This window comes from Rhinolophus sinicus, chromosome 12 (assembly GCF_057876585.1).
Source record: "Rhinolophus sinicus isolate RSI-liver-muscle chromosome 12, RSI-T2T, whole genome shotgun sequence".
NCBI lineage: Eukaryota > Metazoa > Chordata > Mammalia > Chiroptera > Rhinolophidae > Rhinolophus > Rhinolophus sinicus.
In genome coordinates this window covers 33863024-33883364 of record NC_142512.1, presented here as the reverse complement: position 1 = coordinate 33883364, position 20341 = coordinate 33863024, and the positions used below count along the sequence as shown (strand labels likewise).

The window sequence follows — 20341 nt, the reverse complement described above, 5'->3', positions numbered from 1 at the left end:
ATACTCAAAGAACCTATTGGATTTTAACTTTTATTTTCTTAATTTAGTGCCAGTACATTGCAATGTTCACTTTATAATTAACACCTCTAGCTTACTGGTTTTTTTTTACCTTCAACACCTAGTTATCAGTCTATGAGGTGATTCCTCAAGTGTTGGCATTTGACATATGTCTTACCTCCCCAGGAATATCCTCACTTGCCTAAGGACAATGGAAAATGTGTCTGCTTCTTTGTATTCTTCACAATGGTTGGCACAGACTATCCATGAGGTAGGCTGTTACCAAATATCCATTGAGTTGTCGAAATGAATTTTGTAGTAGAATTTTTGGAAGGCCAAGTGGACCTTCAGAGCATGCTACCAATATCTACTTATGAGATCAGAGAAAAATCATCATCTCTTTTAGGCTGAATTTTATTTGTAAAATTCATATGTTACATAAAATGCTCTCAAAGGATTCGTCTAGCTAGACAGATCATATAGTGCCCAAACTGTGATGTTTTTAAGAGTCAAAGTGGGTGCCCATAGAAATTACACCAAGAAAACAGGCCCCAAACCAGTAGTACTATCATATATAAACTAAGCATCTGGTCGTACTTCTAGCTCATAAACTCTAAAATGTTATAATTTGCCATTTTATTCACTTTTAGTTTGTAATCTTAGCAATTAAGAATATAGAACTTTCATTTATGCCTGGCTTAGTTCACTTAGCATAGTGTTCTCAAATATTGTGTTACACTCATTTGTGGAGTCTAAAAAGAAAAGTCAAACTCATAGACAGTAAGAGTAGAATGAGTTGCCAGGTGCTAGGGGTGGGGTCAAAAGTTACAAACTTTCAGTTATAAAATGAATAAGCTATTCGTCTAATGTACAGCATGGTGATTATGATTAATAATATTGTACCACATTGTTGAAATTTTCTAAGAGAGTGGATCTTAAGCACTCTCACTACACACACACATACACAGTCACTCACTCACTCACTCACTTACACTCAAAATGGTCACTATGTGAGGTGATGGATGTGTTAATTAACTTAATTGTGGTAGTAATTTCACAAGGTGTGTGTATGTCACATCATTATGCCATGCATTTTAAATATAGAGAATTTTATTCATTAGTTATAGCTCAAAAACAATAAAGCTAGAAAAAGAAGAGTATAGAATTTGCAATCCCAAAGTCCTGAGCATAAATTCCATCTCTGCAGCTTACTATCTCTGTGATCTTGGACAAATTTTTTATCTACCTCGATTCTCTATTTCTTCCTCTTATGAGAAAAAATAATAATATTGTCTTGTTTGACATGGTTATAATAGGAATGCAGTAAAATTAGATACATAAGCAGACTTAGCATGGTGACTGGCACATAATAACCAACATAAATGGTGAGAGTTATTACTATTACTACGACTATTATTGTTATAATGACAAATATAATTGTTGAAATTATTATTTTTATTTAGTTGGACAACTCATGTCATTGGTCTTTGCATTTCCTCATTGGTTGAACAAATTACCTAATTTGAATTATGCATCACAATTTCATATATTGATTTGAAACACTGCCACCTGTTATGCAAAATGTGCTACTTACACCATCTTAAGAAAATGTGTTAAACTTCTCATTGCCTATTCACATCGCACATGTAGTGTTGGCGTATGGTGGTCACTGTTTTTTATGATTATCTTTGAAAATGTCTCCTTTTGAAACACACTTCTTTTTGCACTCGTTTCAAAATTCCCTTGTGAAAGGACTCCACCAATCTATTTTGAGAGACTAATTGTAGTCCATAGGGTCCAGAACTGTGGAGTGAGTAACTACCCAATTTGGATTAAAGTAATCACAAGAAAACACAAATCCAGGCAATCAAAGGAGAGCACAGATGGGGAGACTAACATAGAAAATGCCCATCTTATAACAAAAAGGTAACTAATGGGAACTAGCCTTTGTGTGAAACAGTCTTCAAAGAGAATATTATAAGGTGGGACTTCATAAAAGAATGATCCCCCAAACACTGATTGTGCAGAAGTAATATATATTTCTTATAAAATTTTCTAGGGCATTAACTTTATTCTTTACTATTACCCTAAGAGTGCTTAACTCCCGAGTGTTGGTGCTATAAATCTTCAATTGAAAGAAGGAATATCAGTCAATAAATACTTAATGACAGTATAAATTATGTACAATAGAGTAAGTGAGTATTGCAGGGAAGAACATAGACTAATGGGCCTTCTTACAAAATGCCGTAAAGACTAAACATCCTAAATCTTTAAAGTAGGGATGCACCACCTGAGAGAAATAATTCTTACAAAATATCATCTTACATTATAGGAATTACTTTTGAAAAGCCAATGAGTGATATATATATATATATATATATATATATATATATATATATATATATATATATATATATATATATCTGGTAATTAAAAAAAAATTGGTAACTCTAACCAAAATGTCCTTAGGGAAATAACATTTAATATATTCTTTAATCATAATTTGGTTTGTAAATTGTAAAGCATTTTGAATAAGCTCTACAGAGTATTAATGAGAGTTTATATCTTATTTACTCTTTGAAATACCTTGACTGAGTTTTACTATAATTTATTCATTTGTCTTTTAATGCTTAGATCTAAGTTACTGAACAAAGATGACTATTTCCTAGGACTATTATTTTTAGTGAGTTATTTGGATAACCAAAACAACAAATCAATAAAATTATAATATAGTAGGGATTTCAAAGGAAGTAATACTATGGATTAGTGTCCAGTTATGCCTATTAAGTATAGGTTTCTGTTTTTTTTCTATATTTACTTCTGGGATCTGACAGATGACAAACTTTAAACAGAAATGTTAGGTTCTTCTGTTTGGTTTCCCATGGAGTACTTCAAAGCCACTTAATCATAGCAGTTTCTTAGACAGTCCATGGTGCAAAGGCTAGAAAAAGATAAGCATGGAAAAGGCATGAAACTAAAAACCTAAGTGACATATTGTCTTTAAATTGAAGTATTTTCCATCCTTTCCATAATCCATTTTAAATGGTCATAACATAACTTGCTTTTGAAGAAAACTTATTTGAAGAATCTGATTTGTTATGTGGGTACATGCATTGATCTTATTTTACAGCTGATTATTCAACTTCCACTTAACTTTGGATGCTTAAAGGTAGGCATTATGTGAACCTGGAGGTATAGCGTAAGATAGAGACCATGCTGCCGGTTTCTCTAAGCTATCTCTTTTCTGTACACTGACGGAATCTCAGTCCATCAAGTTGCAATAAGATCTCAAAAATCCTGTTAGCAAGCATATTGGCAGAAGATTTCAACATAAATGAGCAAGTAAAACAAACTTTAGGTTCATTATAAGCCCCCAAATTAGCAGTGTTTGTGAGGTCATTTTCATTAGCCACTTTATTTAAGTATATGTCTACATCAAATTTTGGCCCAATACTTTATAGATAACTAATAATATGTCATTATATGCCAGGAAGTAGCCAACTAATGCTCAAGGTCCAAATGCAACCAGTAGCCTGTTTTTGTAAATAACATGTTACTGGAGCACAATTACGCCCATTTGTTGAGGGATCGTCTGTTGCTCCTTTCACCCTAAGAGGTCAGGATTGAGTTGTTGCCACAGAGACTGTATGATCCGTGAGGCTAAAATATTGCCTCCCTGGAACTTGACAAAAAAGTTTGCTCAGCCTTGATATCTACTAATCACATCATAGATTATTCAGGATGAGAAGAATTTAAGTGATTATCTCTCCATACTGTCACTGGAGGCTCACGAGATGTCCAAGAGGGGACTCCGTCCAGAGCTGTGGTGGCCGGGCTCTTGTGTCTGCACAAGAAATAATTCAAGTGTGACACAGATGCAGGAAAGCAAGTGATTTACTGAACATGAAAGGACACATGTGAGAGGAAAGTGCTGGTGAACTCAGAGAATGAGTTGATCCTCAGGAAGTCATGATGGGGTTTTTATCCCTCCCAGGGTGGGAATTGGTGACTTCCCATGGACATGGTTCATTCCTCTCCTTCCCCTGGGCAGGACCCTCCATTTCCAGCTTTTTCTTCCTTATTTGCTTCCTCTGGAGCTGTCATGGCGTCAGATGCATGATGGGAGTCATAGTAATCGCAATGTAAATGAGATTATAATGACATTATCATTAGCTAAAGGTCAGGTCCCTGTCATAGGGATCAGTCTAGATGGATGAAACTGAGTATTGCTTATCTCCATCTGCAGGTAATGGAGACAGTCACTTGTTATTTGTGTAACCAGTGAGGCACCTCCCCTTGTACTTTGAAGGGGGTTGTCAATTTCCTAGGCTATCTATCCTGCCTCAACACAACTTCATTTTGACCAAAGAGAAAACTGAGATTCAGGAAGATGATAATTTGCTCAAAATTACAAAAGTAATATAAAGCTAATCGGAGACAAAAGCTTAGACTATGAACCAGATCCTGCTGCCTGATCCATGAGTTCTTGTGCTCTAACTTAGTAAGCCAGGCTTCTCAGACAACTATTAATAGAGTTTTGACAGTTTGGTTAGCAATAATGTGAAAACTATTGGAAACTACTGTTCTTGCAAAGTATTAACACTCAGCATGGCAATGGAACATTTAATGTTTAATTACAGTCATTATCTCAGTTCTTTTTAAACTTTTTCCCTCTTTCCTCTAAATAGTCACTTCTTTTTACCTTTGTTCTACGTTGTGTATATATTTTATTATAAATTTCCTAATATTTTATTGGGGAATGTTGTGAAGCATATAATATAAGGTAAAATAATTGTCAGCATAATAAAGAATAGTTTGTGAGAGATTCACAAACCGTGAACACCGAGTTTTTGCTGCCACCCTCAGAAAAATTTAAGTGAAAAATTGTCTTCAACTTACTGCTGGAAAAGAACTATTGCCAGTGTCTTATGATTTAATGACTACAGTTTTGCCTTTTCAAATGGGAATGCTTATCTCTTTTAACTCCCAGAGTGAGTTTCAGTAATTCCTTTGTAAAGCATTCTAATAATCATCACTGATTTATGCAGCTGTTATCTCCATGGTTGCAACATATTTAAGGATGTTTTTAAAAATGTATAATTTTAAATTAATCTCCAGAGAGAGTTAGATATGTGTTATAAGATGATTTAACAGGTGTAGAAAAAGTGGTACAGGTTGCTTAATTTGACTTTGTAATGGTCAAAACAGCAAACACGTGGCAGAACTGGAGCAAGAATTTATGACTTCTTGGTCAGAATTTACACCCCTGGGTTATACCTGTCAAAAGGTCCTAGGAAAACATTGTGTTCATACATTTTTAAATTGTGCTTTGCATTTGATTATCTAGCAAACATTATTATGAAAATGTTTAATAGGTGATAATAAGCTTCCTGAAACTAATAACATTAATAAAAAGAAAAGCCTCTGCCTGTATAGATTTTATAACTCATAAAATAATTCCAATACATATTAACTAATTTTACTATTTAAAAATTTTTATTTCACTATTTTTTACATAAAACATATATACAGAGAAATCTTGCACACACACTCACATGTGCAGTTCAAGGATTTATTATGAAGTCTACAACTGTACAAGTCAAGAAGTAGAATGTTTCTGGGACCCAGGAACAGTCTAGGACTCATACTGGTCCCTAAACCTTTCCTGTCCTCCAAAGGCAACCCCTTACCTGATCGAAATGGTAATCATTTTATTGCATCTATTTGTTTTTACCAAGTAATCATGGATATCTAAACACTATAGTTTTGCCTGGTTTCTAAGTTTTATGTAAATGAAATCATGCAACTGTCTGTTGTGTCTGGCTTCTTTCACGTATGTTTGTGAAATTAACGTACTATGTTCATTTGCATTGCTATGTAGTATTTAGTTGCTTATATGACCATAGCACCATTTATATACACTCTACTGTGGGAAGATATGCAGATTATTTCCAGTTTGGTGATATTGTGAATAATGCACCTCTGGACAATTTTGTCAGGGTTTTTTTTTTATGCACTTATGTATGTTTTTATATTTGGTTGATATCAAATAATGGAAGCATTGGATCAGTGGAAATGTGTTTATTCATTATTGGTAGATGATATCAAATGGTTTTCCAAAGGAACTGTGTAAATTTACATTACCATAACTGTAAAAGGTTGTCATTGGTTTGTGTTCTCACCAACACCTGATATTATTATTATATTTTTAAGTCATTCTGAGGGCTATGCAGTGATAGCTCATTGTGTTTCTGATTTCTAATTCTCTCTTTTCTAGGGAGGTTGGACACTTAGGTTTATTGGCTATTTCTAAACTTTCTTTTGTAAAAGATATTCAAATATCTAATCTATTTTGCTGTGAGGTTGTTTGTCTTTTGCTGTGAGGTTGTTTCTCTTTTTCTTGTTATTGTGCAGGAGACCTTTTTGTATTCTGGAAGCATTCCTTTTATGTATATATAGCACACATATCTTCCATCACTCTGTGGATTGCCAGCTATGTTTCTGACGGGCGACATTTCTTTCTTTCTTTTTTTTGAAGAAAACTTAAAATATTTCATATGGTCAAATTGACCAATATTTTTCATTTAGTGTTTTGTTTTCCTGTCCTGTTTAATAGGTTTTTCCCCACTCTAAGTCATTTAATAATTTTATAAATTAAAAAACACTCTTAAAATTAAAAAGATTCTAAATTAAATATTCTTCCATATAACTTGTAGATACTTAATTATCCTCCTTTCATAATTTGATTTGCTATAATCTGAAATTAAATTTTGTATATAGTGTGAGACGGGTCATTTTTTTTTTTTTTTCCATTCAGATATATTAAGCTGGTGCAAAAGTAATTGCAGTTTTGCAATTATTTTTAAACTTTTTAAACCGCAATTACTTTTGCACCAACCTAACAGTATTGTCCCAGCACAATTTTCTTTTTGGGAAGACTGACTTTCCCAACTGTTTTGCCATGCCATTTTGATCATACATCAAGTGGCCACAGATGCATGGATTTTTATTCTGGGCCCCTTTCTTTTGTACTTTTGATTGTCTATTCCTGAAAAATAGCACCTCACTATTCTAATTCCTGTAATTTTATAACTAGGCTTGTTATCTGGTAGAGCAAATTTCCCGCCTTGTTTTCTTTATTCGGATGTACTTTGGCTACCCTTAACCATTTGAGTTTCTATAAATTTTAAAATCACTTTCTCAAGTCTCAAAAGGTAAAATTCATGGACTTTTAGTTTAAATAAACTTTTCATAGCAATATGACACATGTAAAAAAATATGAACAAAGTATTCGATGAGATTCTTTTTTCACCTGGTAAATGTAGCCATTTAATAACGATCTCAATCAAGAAATATACTCTTCTCAGCATGCCAGAAGTTCTCCTCATTCCCTATCTAGTCAGTACATCCCGTGAAGGATGGCAGGGGGATCCCTGTCCATTTCCTGGTAGGAAAAAAAAATGTTTTGTCACTGTTATAAACATGAAAGAATTGAGGAAAAAAAATGTAGAAAATTATCTATGTAAATTTAGTATAGCTTTATTAATTTCATGACATTTAAAAAACCACAATGGATTCATAAAGATAACAAAATTGAAGTAAAGAGCAACCCTGACTATCTTGATGTAACATATATGCCGATAGCACTTTAATTATACCATCTGTACCCAGCAAGCTTTCTGCCTTCTTGCCCTCACTATCTCGTTTGCAGTGTGGATGCTTACACAGTTTTGCAAACTTAAGTGTATGTGTTCCTTGCTCTGCTTTGGTAGTTCAATATTTTGGCTGTCTATTTTTTGGCTTGGCAAAATGTGATTAATTACAATTTACTTCAAAACAAAAGTCTTTTTTCTTAAATCTTTCTGGCATACTCTCAGTAATTATGCCTCTGTACCAGCCTGAAACCACTGGTATCTATCTTCCTGCTCCTTTATTGCAATTCTTTCATTCTCTCTCATTCTTAATCCATATTCTCCAAAGAAATGTTTGAATACAATTTATCTTCCCACATATGTCTATTTTCAGGGAAAAAATGCACTAATCATACAAGAATCTTCTTGTCTTCATATAAATGAATAATTTATAGTGGGTTCTCTCAATGCATTATTCATTGGTATTCGATTTATACATTAATCTTGTTGAGCTGTGATATATATATAGATATATATTTATATATAAAACAATATGAGTATATAAATAATATATACAAATATGTAACTATTTTGAATACACACACACGCACACACACATATTCCTGAGAGACAGATGGATCCATTCATCCACTCTTGTTGTGCTAACTGTATCATTTAGGGCATATAACACTTGCTATTTTAACAAACAAATCCCCAAATAGTAGTGATTTAATCCAACTGAAGTTCATTTCTTGATTATGAAACTCCAACGGGGCACTCGGCAGATGGCATAGCCTCCTTCTATGTGGTGGTTCTGATATCACCAAGGGCTTCAGAGACTTCCACTGCATCAGCTGTATTCATTTGGAAGATAAGGGGTATGAGAGTGTGAATAATTGCATGTGAGGGTTTTGATTTTAATGTATTTTTTAATGGGCCAAGAACAAACATGACAAACATTAACTCCACCATCATTGAACTGGCCAAAATGGCGTCACAAGCTGGCAAATGGTATCTGGTCTGTATCAAGGAGGGAAGGGGGATGAGTTTGGGGGACAACGAGCCAGTCTCTGCCACAATGGAAAAACAATGGGATGGACTCTTAATTGTATAAACTCATGCATCCCATCCACCCCATACTTTCTTACATCATAATTTACATTTAAACCTCAACGTATTTTTATGTTCCCCTGCATTTGGGTGCTATCTTTATAGACCCAATATTTTCTTCTAAATATTTTTTAGAAGAAAGATAACACATTACTCAGTGGGTTTGTATTCTGCTTCCTGTAAGTTTTTCATATCATGTTATATACTCTTGGCCTGAGGGTAATCGCTTACTGATTGTTTGCTAAGTTAATATTTCAAAGATTGCTTTATGAAATGTAGTGTTTTCTATGAGTTATGTATTCACAAATATATTTCTAAGTGTTGGTATTTGTATCCGTGTGGTGGTGTTTAGCTAGAAAAGCAGGAGACGATCAATAATTCAAGCCTAAAAAAAGAACTAGGAAAACACTGGGCTAGAAGACTGAATTATTCAGCTTGCTTTCGACAATGATCAGATTCACAGGATTTTGCTATTTCTTTTTTCAAATATTGACATTGTCTAACCCCCTCATCAATTTTGGCTCACCGAATATTTGCATATGTATAGAAAAACACATTATAGGTTATTCGAATTTGAAGTAATTAAGATAATTTGGGTTGATTATTATTGTATCTACCCAGTAAATCTCTTCTGAGAACAATATATGTTTCAATAAATCATGAATCAAACCCCAATGTGGTATAAATAAATTGATACTCTTTTTTAGTGTTTCTTCAAGTTTTTTTCTCCCCAAACTATTTTCTTAAGAAAATATGTCTTCCGAAAGTTCTTCCCTGCTTCCATAAGAGTGATCTACGTGATCTGTAAATGAGTGGCTCTATATGATGACAAAATAGTAGGGAACCTTTATAATCCTGTCTCCAGATAGTCCATACCTTGCATGTCATAATCCAATAGTATGGAATTACTGAAAGGCAGAACAGGTTATTATGTCGAATCTCTCTGCTATTATTCATGCTGTTCTCGTCGTTTAAAATTCCTTTTCCCCTTAACTGACTTTTTAATTCCTACTGACCTGTTACAGCACAGGTGCCACCTCCCAAGGAAGCTTTCTCTTACCTATCTTCCTCACATAGGCTGAATAATGTTTTCCTTCATGTATATGTCTTGTACAATGTATCGTTTTGTTTGGGGATTGTTTTCTAATGTGTCTCACTATCCTTCAAGACTATAAGCTCTTAGAATGTAATGGGGTCGTTAATTTATCGTATGTTATCCATAGTGATATTCCTAATAGAAAGTAGGCACTCAGTTAACATTATGTATTGAGTTGAAATGGCCTGATAAAACATAATGTATCACAGGGCATGGGAATACTGTCAAATGATATAAAGATTATTGAAATCTATATTTGATATATAAATAATGCAGAGATCCATATAGCTATTATTTGAAATGTTTTCATTTAGTCATAAATTAGATTCTGATTTCTGATAATCAACAGCAATTCTTTGGAAAAATAATTGTTGCATCATGTTGCCCTGGGACAAATTTGCTTCAGGTTTGAAACTATAATAGTTAAAATTCCTTCCCTCTAATCTATATTACAGTTGCACTGAGTTAACCTGGTCTTTTATTTTAGAATGTCAGAAACAAAAATAAGATCTGTCACAGCCAATGCTCATTGCATAAAACAGGCAGACAGGTAAATGCCTGATATCTCCTGGTCTTTGGAAAGAGACATATAATATTTATATACATATGTATATAATACTACTTTGGTGATACATTGCTTTTAGAAAGTGTCAAGTTTTCATTTGCCAATTGCTACTGTCTTAGCCATGATAGTCAATGTTGTGTTGTGGTAACTAATTAATTCCCAAATATAAATGACTTTGCACGTAAAGCGTATTTGTCATTCATGCTAAGTGTGCAACTCACATTTGCAGAGTGCTTGCTACACATAGTTCCTCAGAGATCCGAGCTGATGGTTATTTCACCAAGGCAGATGTTCTGACTGCCAAAGCAGGGGAGGTCATACATGGAATTCTCATTCTACTTTCCTATTCTTTGACACAGAAGCACTACACCTTACATCCATTCACAGCCATTGGCCGAAGCTTTCAAGAGGGAGCTAGGGAATCTGGGGGAATGTGTAAAATCGATTGGGATCATTACTAAAGCTGCCACAAATAAGATGTCTGGAGCAATAGCCTGTATTTTAGAGGGCCTCTTTAAGCAGCAGACATTGCTTAATACATCCTGTTCTGGTGCTATAAATAATCAATACACATCTGCCAAGGGACTGAATGCAATAAAGGAAACACCGGTCTTAGAGTCACAACAACTTTGCAAATAAAAATTTAAGCCATTAAAAATGTGTAATATGTTCCGTGAAATGTGGAAGGAGAAACTCTTTGGGAACCAGGCCAACTTGGCTTCAAACATAGCAGATTTAAGTGACTTGGGACAAGTAGTTTGACCTCTTGAGGCCTCAGCATCCTCATCAGTAAAATGTGGCTGCTTTTGCTTATTTTCTCAGAATTAAATGAGAGAACACGAAGTGCCTGAAACAACATTGTAGAAGGCAACAAATAAAAGTTACATTGACTGTTTCCATATATACCTGTATACTTGCCCCCCTTAGTGCTCAACAATATCGTCAACCACATATGATGGTGTCCTGTCCTTCGGTGAGCACATGGACAAGGAAGAAGTCTCACACTATCCAAGGCCTGGCAATTAAGTTCGCGAACTCACCCTAGAAAAAGGGCTCCATACCTCATTGCTGAGTATCACTACGGTCACCTTCGAAGTATTCCCCTTGGGAAGCTATGCACTGACGCCAGCACCTAGTCCACCATTCAAAGCAATTTTGGAACTCTTTTTCTGGAATGGCCATCAGAGCTGTCATCGTATTATCCTTGATGTCCTGAATGTCATCAAAATGTCTTCCTTTCAATATTTCCTTTATTTTTGGGTAAAGAAAGAAGTCATTGGGGGCCAGATCAGGTGAGTACGAAGGCTGTTCCAATACAGTTATTTGTTTATTGGCTAAAAACTCCCTCACAGACAGTGCCGTGTGAGCTGGTGCATTGTCATGATGCAAGAGCCATGCATTGTTGGCGAAAAGTTCAGGTCGTCTAACTTTTTCACGCAGCCTTTTCAGCACTTCCAAATGGTGAACTTGGTTAACTGTTTGTCCAGTTGGCAGAAATTAATAATAAAAAATCCCTCTGATATCAAAAAAGGTTAGCATCATCGTTGCAATAAGTTCGTGAACTTAATTGTCCGACCTAATACACTGTCCATCTGAATATAATACAATACGATCAGTGCCCCAATAGGGGTATATGTATGCTGCTTTTACAGTCTAGAGGGAAGAGTTATTAATTAGGAGAAGCAAGCATTGGAGATAAAGGGAAAGTCAGGAACACTTCAATGAAGACTATTAATAGAATACATGGAGAAGGAAAATAGCTATAGCCATTCATAACACATCAAATTGCTGTAATAGTAAGTGTGATGATGTATATAAAGTGCCCAGAAGAATGTGACACAGTGCTAGCATTCTCTATATGATACTTACTCGTAATACTCCATGGAAGGTGTTTACTCTGTAACCCCTGCATAGAATCTCCATGATTTATTTATTGATTGATTTGCCAATCTGCTTCAGGCTCCAGACATTACAGCAGTAGCACATGTACTCCTCTGGAATTCCATGTCAAGGAAAGTCCTCTACAGGCCTTCAGAATATAATGCAAATGACAAGGGCATAGTAATCACGACTGGGCAATTTGAATGTGTAAGAGGTTCTTTCATATAAATATGAGGAAAATTCCATAATAAGCTAAAGAGTGAAAAGATATGTCAGCTACTCATTATTAGAGAGGCCAACAATATAATTAGTTGGAAAGTTAGCACCACTTACTAAGAAGGGAGACTTGACCTAACAGGTATATGAGGTCTGACAATTACGTTCCCAAGCTTGCCACCGTGCGCTTACATTGGCAGCACTGTACAAACAGCTCGGTAATGTCTCATAACCTTGGTATATCGGTGTCTCACAGCTGTGTTCCTGTCGATGTGTGGCGGTGTCTTGCTGAGTGGTGTTCATTATTGTGTGTTTCTGTGTGCCGTGGCGAGAATGTCTGAGCTTGAATTAGAGCAATGAACAACATTAAATGTCTTATGAATTTGGCAAGAGTGCAAGTGAAATCAGGGACATGCTCGTCCAAGTTTATGGGGATAATACCATGAAGCAAACGTCAGTGTACAATTGGATTAAACATTTTTCTGAGGGGAGAGAACACGTGACTGATGAAGAGAGGTCAGGGAAGCCATGGAAACATTGCAAAAATTTGTCGAATTATGCGTCAAAATCATCGGCTGACTGTGAGAAGCATAGCAGACCAAGTAAACAAGGACAGAGAAACTGAGACAGGTGTGTGCAAAAATGGTCCTGAAGGAGCTCTTGCATCACGACAATGCACCAGCTCACACGGCACTGTCTGTGAGGGAGTTTTCAGCCAGGAAACAAATAACTGTATTGGAACACCCTCCCTACTCACCTGATCTGGTCCCCAATGACTTCTCTCTTTACTGAAGATAAAGGAAATATTGAAAGGAAGATATTTTGATGACATTCAGGATATCAAGGGTAATATGATGACAGCTCTGATGGTCATTTCAGAAAAAGAGTTCCAAACTTGCTTTGAAGGGTGGACTAGGCACTGATGTCGGTGCATAGCTTCCCAAGGGGAGTACTTGGAAGGTGACCATAGTGATATTCAGCAATGAGTTATGCAGCACTTTTTCTAGGATGAGTGCATGGACTTAATTGTCAGAGCTCGTATTCAAGGTCAAGAAGAAGTGCTTGTTTTTCTTATTTTTCTGAATAATTGAAGTGTATAATGTAAAAAAATGTTTCTGGACTGCTGAAGGCCATAACATGCATATACGCACACTTATCTCATTCCACTGTGGGGGTGGGTGCATCAGGTTCTCGCTCTGCCACTTACTAGATGTGAGAATTTCATAAGGTACTCAGGCAGCTTTAGCCATATTTTCCTAACCCATTTGTCCAGATAAAATTCCTACTCTATAGTTGTAAGTATTCAATTAAGTAAAGTAAATCTCAGTAGCTCTTTCTGTTGTTCCTCTTGGTAATTTTCTATTCTCATCAATCCAGTATAGATCTGTCTAGGGAGATCGGGAATTAAAGAGGGGGAAAGCATTAACATGGAGAAACAACGCACGACATTGATATTCAGACATTTAAAAAAACTGCATAAACCCCTCTTCCAAGAAAAATTACAGAGAAACTCGCTATGTAAGACTGATAACTAATACTGCTTAAGTTGAAGTGGACGTGAGAGAGGAGTCCTGCCTAATAGGCCCTTGCACACCTTGTTAGCTTGAGGCAACTCTAAGGGACAAAGAGGGCTTACACATTTTGAAAACAGCTCAAAGGCTCTGATTTATTACCTGAGTGGGGATTTCCTTTTAATCAAGTAAGAATCATTGGAATACTTAATTTCATTTTGTTCTAAAATTAAAAGCAGACATTCTTAATTGTAATCATTTGTATTGATCATAGAGTTGGAACTAGTTTGCAGTTTTTTTTCCCGGTATTTTTAATATATTCTCTTTAAAAAACATTTTTACTTTTTGCTTTCCTAAACAATTAAGGTTTTTTGTTTGTTTGTTTGGTGAATGATGCAATTATTACACAAAGTTTCCAGGTGTAGGTTTCTAATTATGTATATTGCTTAGGAATTGATGTCTTTCTTCCATCCAAGAGCTCTTGTCTTTTTCAGTTAATGAAAAATCACAGACAATATCTCTTTAAAGATCAACTCTCTCTGTCAAAAATATTTCTTCTTTTTTTTGGTATGAAGCTCAATTCAAATTATGTTGGATCATGTACTCCCTGCCAAGTTTTCTTCACCTCTTTTTCATGTTTTTCTATCTCGTTTTACTATGTTCTCCTAATTGTCTCATTTTAATCTTCTACTTCACTAGTTAAGTCATCAACTCTGTTTCATATGCCTATGGATTTTCTTTTACTTCAATGAGTATATTTTTACATTTAGAAATTCATTGTGTGTCTATTTAAAATGTTTACATTTGTTTTATAGTAGCTTATTTCGTTTTTGCAAAGAAAAAAATGTGTTTTTTTTTTAATTTTTTTTTTTTTTTTTTAATTTCCTTGAATGACACACACAGAAAGTGATGGTTCCCCCAGGCCCCATCAGGAATGGAGGAGTAGAAGAGGGCAAGAGAGCAGAGATTTCTTTTCCAGGCCCAGGGCTGTGAAAAATGATGGACAAGCATTAGTTCTCAGGAGGACCCCCAGATGGTCTGTGTTACTGGTTAGCTCTTTGGAGCATCAGCATCTCCAAGAATTCATTTGTAGTCAACAAAGATGGGGAAGGAAATTCCCTTTTACTTGTCAGACTGGAAAGAATAGACCCCACGGTCTGAGGGAGTATCCACCGTCACTTGATTTGGCTGACCACTGCTCTCCTCAGCTGAAACATTGGAAGAAGGCACAGAGGTGGACTGGGAGACGTAAGCTCCTTGCATAGCTTCCGCTCTTGGTGCATATGTGCCCATGGTGCTGAGGGACAGGTGGCCCAGTTGCTGGGGAAGAGGTCCCATCATGGAGGCAGGCTGGAGAGAAATGGGGTGATCCACCCCTGGTGTCAGAACTGAACCTGAAGGCTGCATGACGTATAACTGGTATGGTGCATCTAAGATGGGTTAGGTACTGGTAGAGGAGAGGTCTGAGTTACTCTCTGATAGGAAGATACGGGAGATGGAAGACATGGGGAGAGTGCAGACTGAGCAAGCATACTGTAGAGGGTGATGTTTTAAGGAGTTGAGCAAAACACATCCTGAAGAGCTGTGGTGGGGTCATAGGTCAAGGCCATATCACCCATGTCTCCATTCCTTGGCCAGGCCTATCTGTTTTTGCTCCAATTTTCCTTGGTTCTATCATTTCTTTGGACCACCATCGGTAAATTTGCAAAGCAATAGATTAGATGGGGCTGGTACTCAGGGGGTGTCTTAATATATTTTCTATTAAAGTGGGTGATGATGGCTTTACACTTTTTTATGGATTCCATCCTTGCAAAGCCAACCCCTCTGCTAGTCCTGCTGGTGTCTTGAAGGATTTGAGCGGAGAGAACCTGGCCAAAGGGCTTCAGCATTCCTTCCAGTTCTTGCTTTTCCACTGACAGTGGGAGGTTTGATATGTGTACATTTGTGGGGTCGTACTCCTGTTGCTTTGCCATCTTTGCCTATACATCACTGGCTTTCAGTGCTGTTACATTCTGTGTGGCTGACGAACTGTCAAGGTCCACAAAGCATAGCCTTTGCATTTGTTTGTGGTCTTGTCCAGGATGGCCTTAGTGGAAACAATCTTGCCAGATGACTGCCAGCGCTTGACAAGGTCCAGGTCAGTAGTACCTGGTGGCAATCCCTGGACGTAGAAGTTACGTTTGCTCAGCTGGTTGTTTCCATTGCTCCCATTGCTACTGTTAGGGCTACTGTGGCTTAGACTAGGTGGTGCCGTCTGCTGAGACGGTAACACACATCTTCTTATTGTCCTTCTTATAGCCAACAGTCCAAATTCCAGGTCTGGAAGTCACTGATCGCAGCATTTTCTCTTTAATATTAGGGAGCTGAGAGAAAGAAGAGGGAGAGGGTTAGGGAGGGGGAAGAGAGAAGAAGAAGGAGATGGAGGAAGAGCTATAATATCCTACTCTATTCATTTGGTTTCTAGTTCTTCACGTTATACCTGTCCAAATTTTGAGCATACTTATCTAATAGTCACTTTCAGATCATTTAGTAGCTATTTTCAGTTTTTGGGCTGTTTTTGTTTATGTGTGGACTCTTTCTTATCGTGGTTTATTTCCTCATGGGGTCTGTAATTATTTTGTGTGGGTGTGCTCCTCTTCAGTTTGTTTTTTTAAATTCTGTGTGGTTTTTGAATATCCTCAATTTTCAAAACATTGAAATAGAGTGGGTTTGGTTTGGTTTCTCTTAGGCATCCCAGGAATTTTGATGGCTCTACCAGATTCTGTTTATGTCTTATTTAGTGGTTCTTATACTACATAAGTATTATAAATCAGGATTCTATATCTACATACATGAATTTTTGGGGTTTTTATATTTATTTCCCTACCCAAAGCCCAGAAAGAAGAAGAGCTTTTGTAATTTTGCTGGCATATTGGATTATTATTATTATTATTATTATTATTATTTTAGATCCTAAGAGTAGATAGTATTTGGAGCTCAAGGTTTAATTCAGCAGCGGGAAAAGTTCTAGTTTTCTGTTTAAATTTTATTCACAGTTCTTTAGAATCTCTTCCTGGTCTAAACACCTCATGGATCCCTACTTTATTAGCTTTGCCTTCGGTTCTGATTTTTTTTCTTTATTTCAAGCACCTGAGGAATTTGTCTTTTGTCTGACTTGGTTGTGAATGTAAATATTTTGTCTAGCATCTTTGTGTGTGTGTGTGTTTGTGGTTCATAGGGTGAATCATTTGAGTACAGTCTGCCATCTTGTCTGAGTCTAAAAATTAGTTTTAGAGAAGAAGTAATTTAGTTATGAGCAATAATCAGTATACAGAGTATGTAAGTGTGGATGACAAAAGAAAAATCCCTTTCTATTTCTAGGGAAACAAACCAAATAAGCAACTTGTTTTATGTGCTTGAATATTTATGTATTTATACAATATCAACACTCTTCTACAGTCCTTGGGTTGTATCTGGAGAAATTATTCTGTCTTGTATGAAGATCCAAAGCTAGGAAGGGCATTTTACGTTATTACTCTAAAATTTGGAAAGCAGTTGGATTTACTGGATGAAACATAAATGTGTCTCTAATTGATTGTTTCCCATTGTCATCCTGCTACATTTTCAGCTGTTGTAACAGTTTTTGAGCTTTACAATTCCTTCAGCAAACAAGCTCACTACAGGACAGAATCTGAACTTTCTTGAATCTATGAGTACATGACTAGTTTGAAGGTCACTGTTTCCTAAGGGAAAAAACACATGAAGTGTGACAGTTATTGGCCTGATTTTTAATAAACGTACAGATATATATATATATATATATATATATATATATATATATATATATATAATTACCCAATGAATGTAAAAAAAAAATCATTAGTTACACACACACACATATATATATATATAACTAATGATTTTTTTTTACATTCATTGGGTAATTGATGTATTTAGAGTCTGTTGCCTCTAATACAGAACTTCAGCCACTGCCGTGATTCCCCCACCCCTTTTTTCACAGTACTGTTGGAAGCATCTGCAAGGTTTGGTTACCATGGCGGGGAGAGGTCTACATATTTCACACTCCCCAAAGTAATCGAGGTTCCTGTTTTTCATTTCTTGGCTTCCCAAGTATTGACTCCTGCAGGTTCATTGTCTTTCATTCACTTACCCCCCTACGGATCCCATCATGACTCTGACTCTTTTCGTGGCTGCGCACCCATTGTGTTCTTCTGCCCCTTCCATTGCTCACGGCATGTGCTTGGCATGCACGTTCTTGCTGCCTGCTGTGATATACTAGATTGTTTGGGTTTCTCATAGATTTTTTTTGTTCAATAGGGAAAAATGCTTATTTTTTTCCTTTCCTTTTTGCATTATACTCAAAAATGTAATGACAAACTAGAGCTGCTCATTCTCCAATGTCTCACAAGGATCATAGGAAACTGCTGTTAAATTTGTGTTTGTAGTTCTCCCTCCTTCTATGTGACTTAGCTACTTGTCAGTTGGGGATTGGGTCAAAAGAAATCAAATTTCCTTCATTTTCCTTTCAAAGAGACTCCTGTTGTTCAGTTCTGTCCTATAGCTTTGGTTCACATACGTAGCACTTACCCAAGGTGGGACCTCTGTCTTTTATTCAAAAAACATTTTTTGAGGTGTGCACTCTACTTGGTCACTCACTTGTAACAAATAGAGTATAAGAAGGAACAATTATTCACTTTTCAGGGGAGAAACCTGACAAACACCATTTTAGCAAAGTGATCCATTTCAACATCATCACTAATACTAATACCAGAGTCCCAAATATGATATGATGAAAAGGGCACTTTATCTCCATGATGTACTTCCCCCAAAGCAATAAACTGGGTGTAGCTCTGAGAAACCACTAAACACACTCAAATTGAGGATCATTTTACAGAATAACTGGCCAGTATTCTTAAAATAATCAAGGTCATGAAAAACAAGGAAAGAGTGAGAAACTGTCACGACTGACTGAGGAGCCATGATAACTAAATACAACACAGTATTCTAGATCAGATCCTAAACAGGAAAAGAACATTTGTGAAGAAAACTAGTACAAATCCAAATAAAAGATTTTGCTTATATATTTGTATTGTATTAAAGTTTTCTTAATTTCGATAAATGCACCATGGTTTTGTGTGACATGAAGATTAGGGAAAGCTTCCTGAAGTTTACTAATGTATTCTCTTTAGAATTCTTCCATAAACCTAAAATTATTTCACATAAACTATTTTATTTAAAGAAATTAAGTTCCTTCTATAATTTAAAAATCTCATGTGAATGCATACTCACCAGGTTCTCCTAGACTTACTTTCAAGTACTGGACATCTTATTTCTAGAGAAGGAGTAATGCATTCTCATCCTAAGGATAATTAATCTATTGCATTCTGGATGGTTTCTCCTGAAACAAATGACACTTGGTTAAGCCAACCACCAAGAGTCATCATTTCCTGGAAGAATCTTATCAATGCCTAGTGTCCTGATCAGAACTTGAACTTAAGGAACCGGTGACATGTTTGGATAGAGAAATTTTCTGAAGAGATAAGCATAGATAACCTGATTTGCATTTTTTCAAGGCTTTTAAATTCTATGTCAGATATTCACCAGAAGCTGGCTGGCTTCAATTATCTAATTCTAGATTTGAAACTGTCAGTCCTTTTCTAAAACAGAATAGTTCAATGGTGAATATTAAATTGAAAATATGAGGAAAAAGTGCTCACCTAGAGAGAAAACATTGATAAATTCTGGGGATTTACCCGGTAGCCCATTGTAATACAAATAGGACAAGCTGTCAAGCTTTTATGTAAAATCTGATACCACCAGCCAATGCCAACAAAACTCTGATTTTCAGCTTGTCTTGTCCTGGCTGCTAAAGTGGAAGAATTGTGGTGATGTAGCATTTTCTGCACCTGTTCCTTCCAAGAGCTGGAACGTCTTCAAAGAGGTAGGTGTGTGTATATTATGTTATTGCAATTACACGTCCTGGGAAGAGAATGGGCTCTTGTTTTTCAATTTGAGGTCTATTTACTGAAAGAATAAATGCCGTATCCCTTAGATTTTATTTTCCTTTAAAATCGATCATTCTGGGTTTGATCTCTTCTCCAAATTGCAGAAGCAGATTAATGCTGCAATTATCTGCATTAGTAATTGAATGTCTCTCATGGCAAACCTCAGAGATATATTGATTTCCCAACCTTTCTAAATAAATACCCCCCTCTAAATAAATACAGAACCCCAGGTAAATAGCCACCTTCTGCCCTAGACACTTAATAACAAATGTCTCTTAGCCAAGAATCAAGGAGGGCCACGTGGGTATTCACTGATTACAGACTTCCCT

General features: G+C 36.1%; 1 long non-coding RNA gene and 1 pseudogene across 1 annotated transcript in view; one reads left to right on the top strand and one right to left on the bottom strand.

Moving 5' to 3' along the window:
- LOC148756536 (uncharacterized) overlaps positions 1–19949 on the top strand; it is a 267020-nt gene extending 247071 nt beyond the window's left edge. Inside the window, exon 4 of the long non-coding RNA XR_016018077.1 lies at positions 19856–19949. This is a non-coding gene — a long non-coding RNA (uncharacterized LOC148756536). The remainder of the gene's footprint in view (positions 1–19855) is intronic.
- LOC109447007 (RNA-binding motif, single-stranded-interacting protein 2 pseudogene) lies at positions 15130–16349 on the bottom strand (annotated as a pseudogene).
- Positions 19950–20341: the final 392 nt, after the last annotated feature.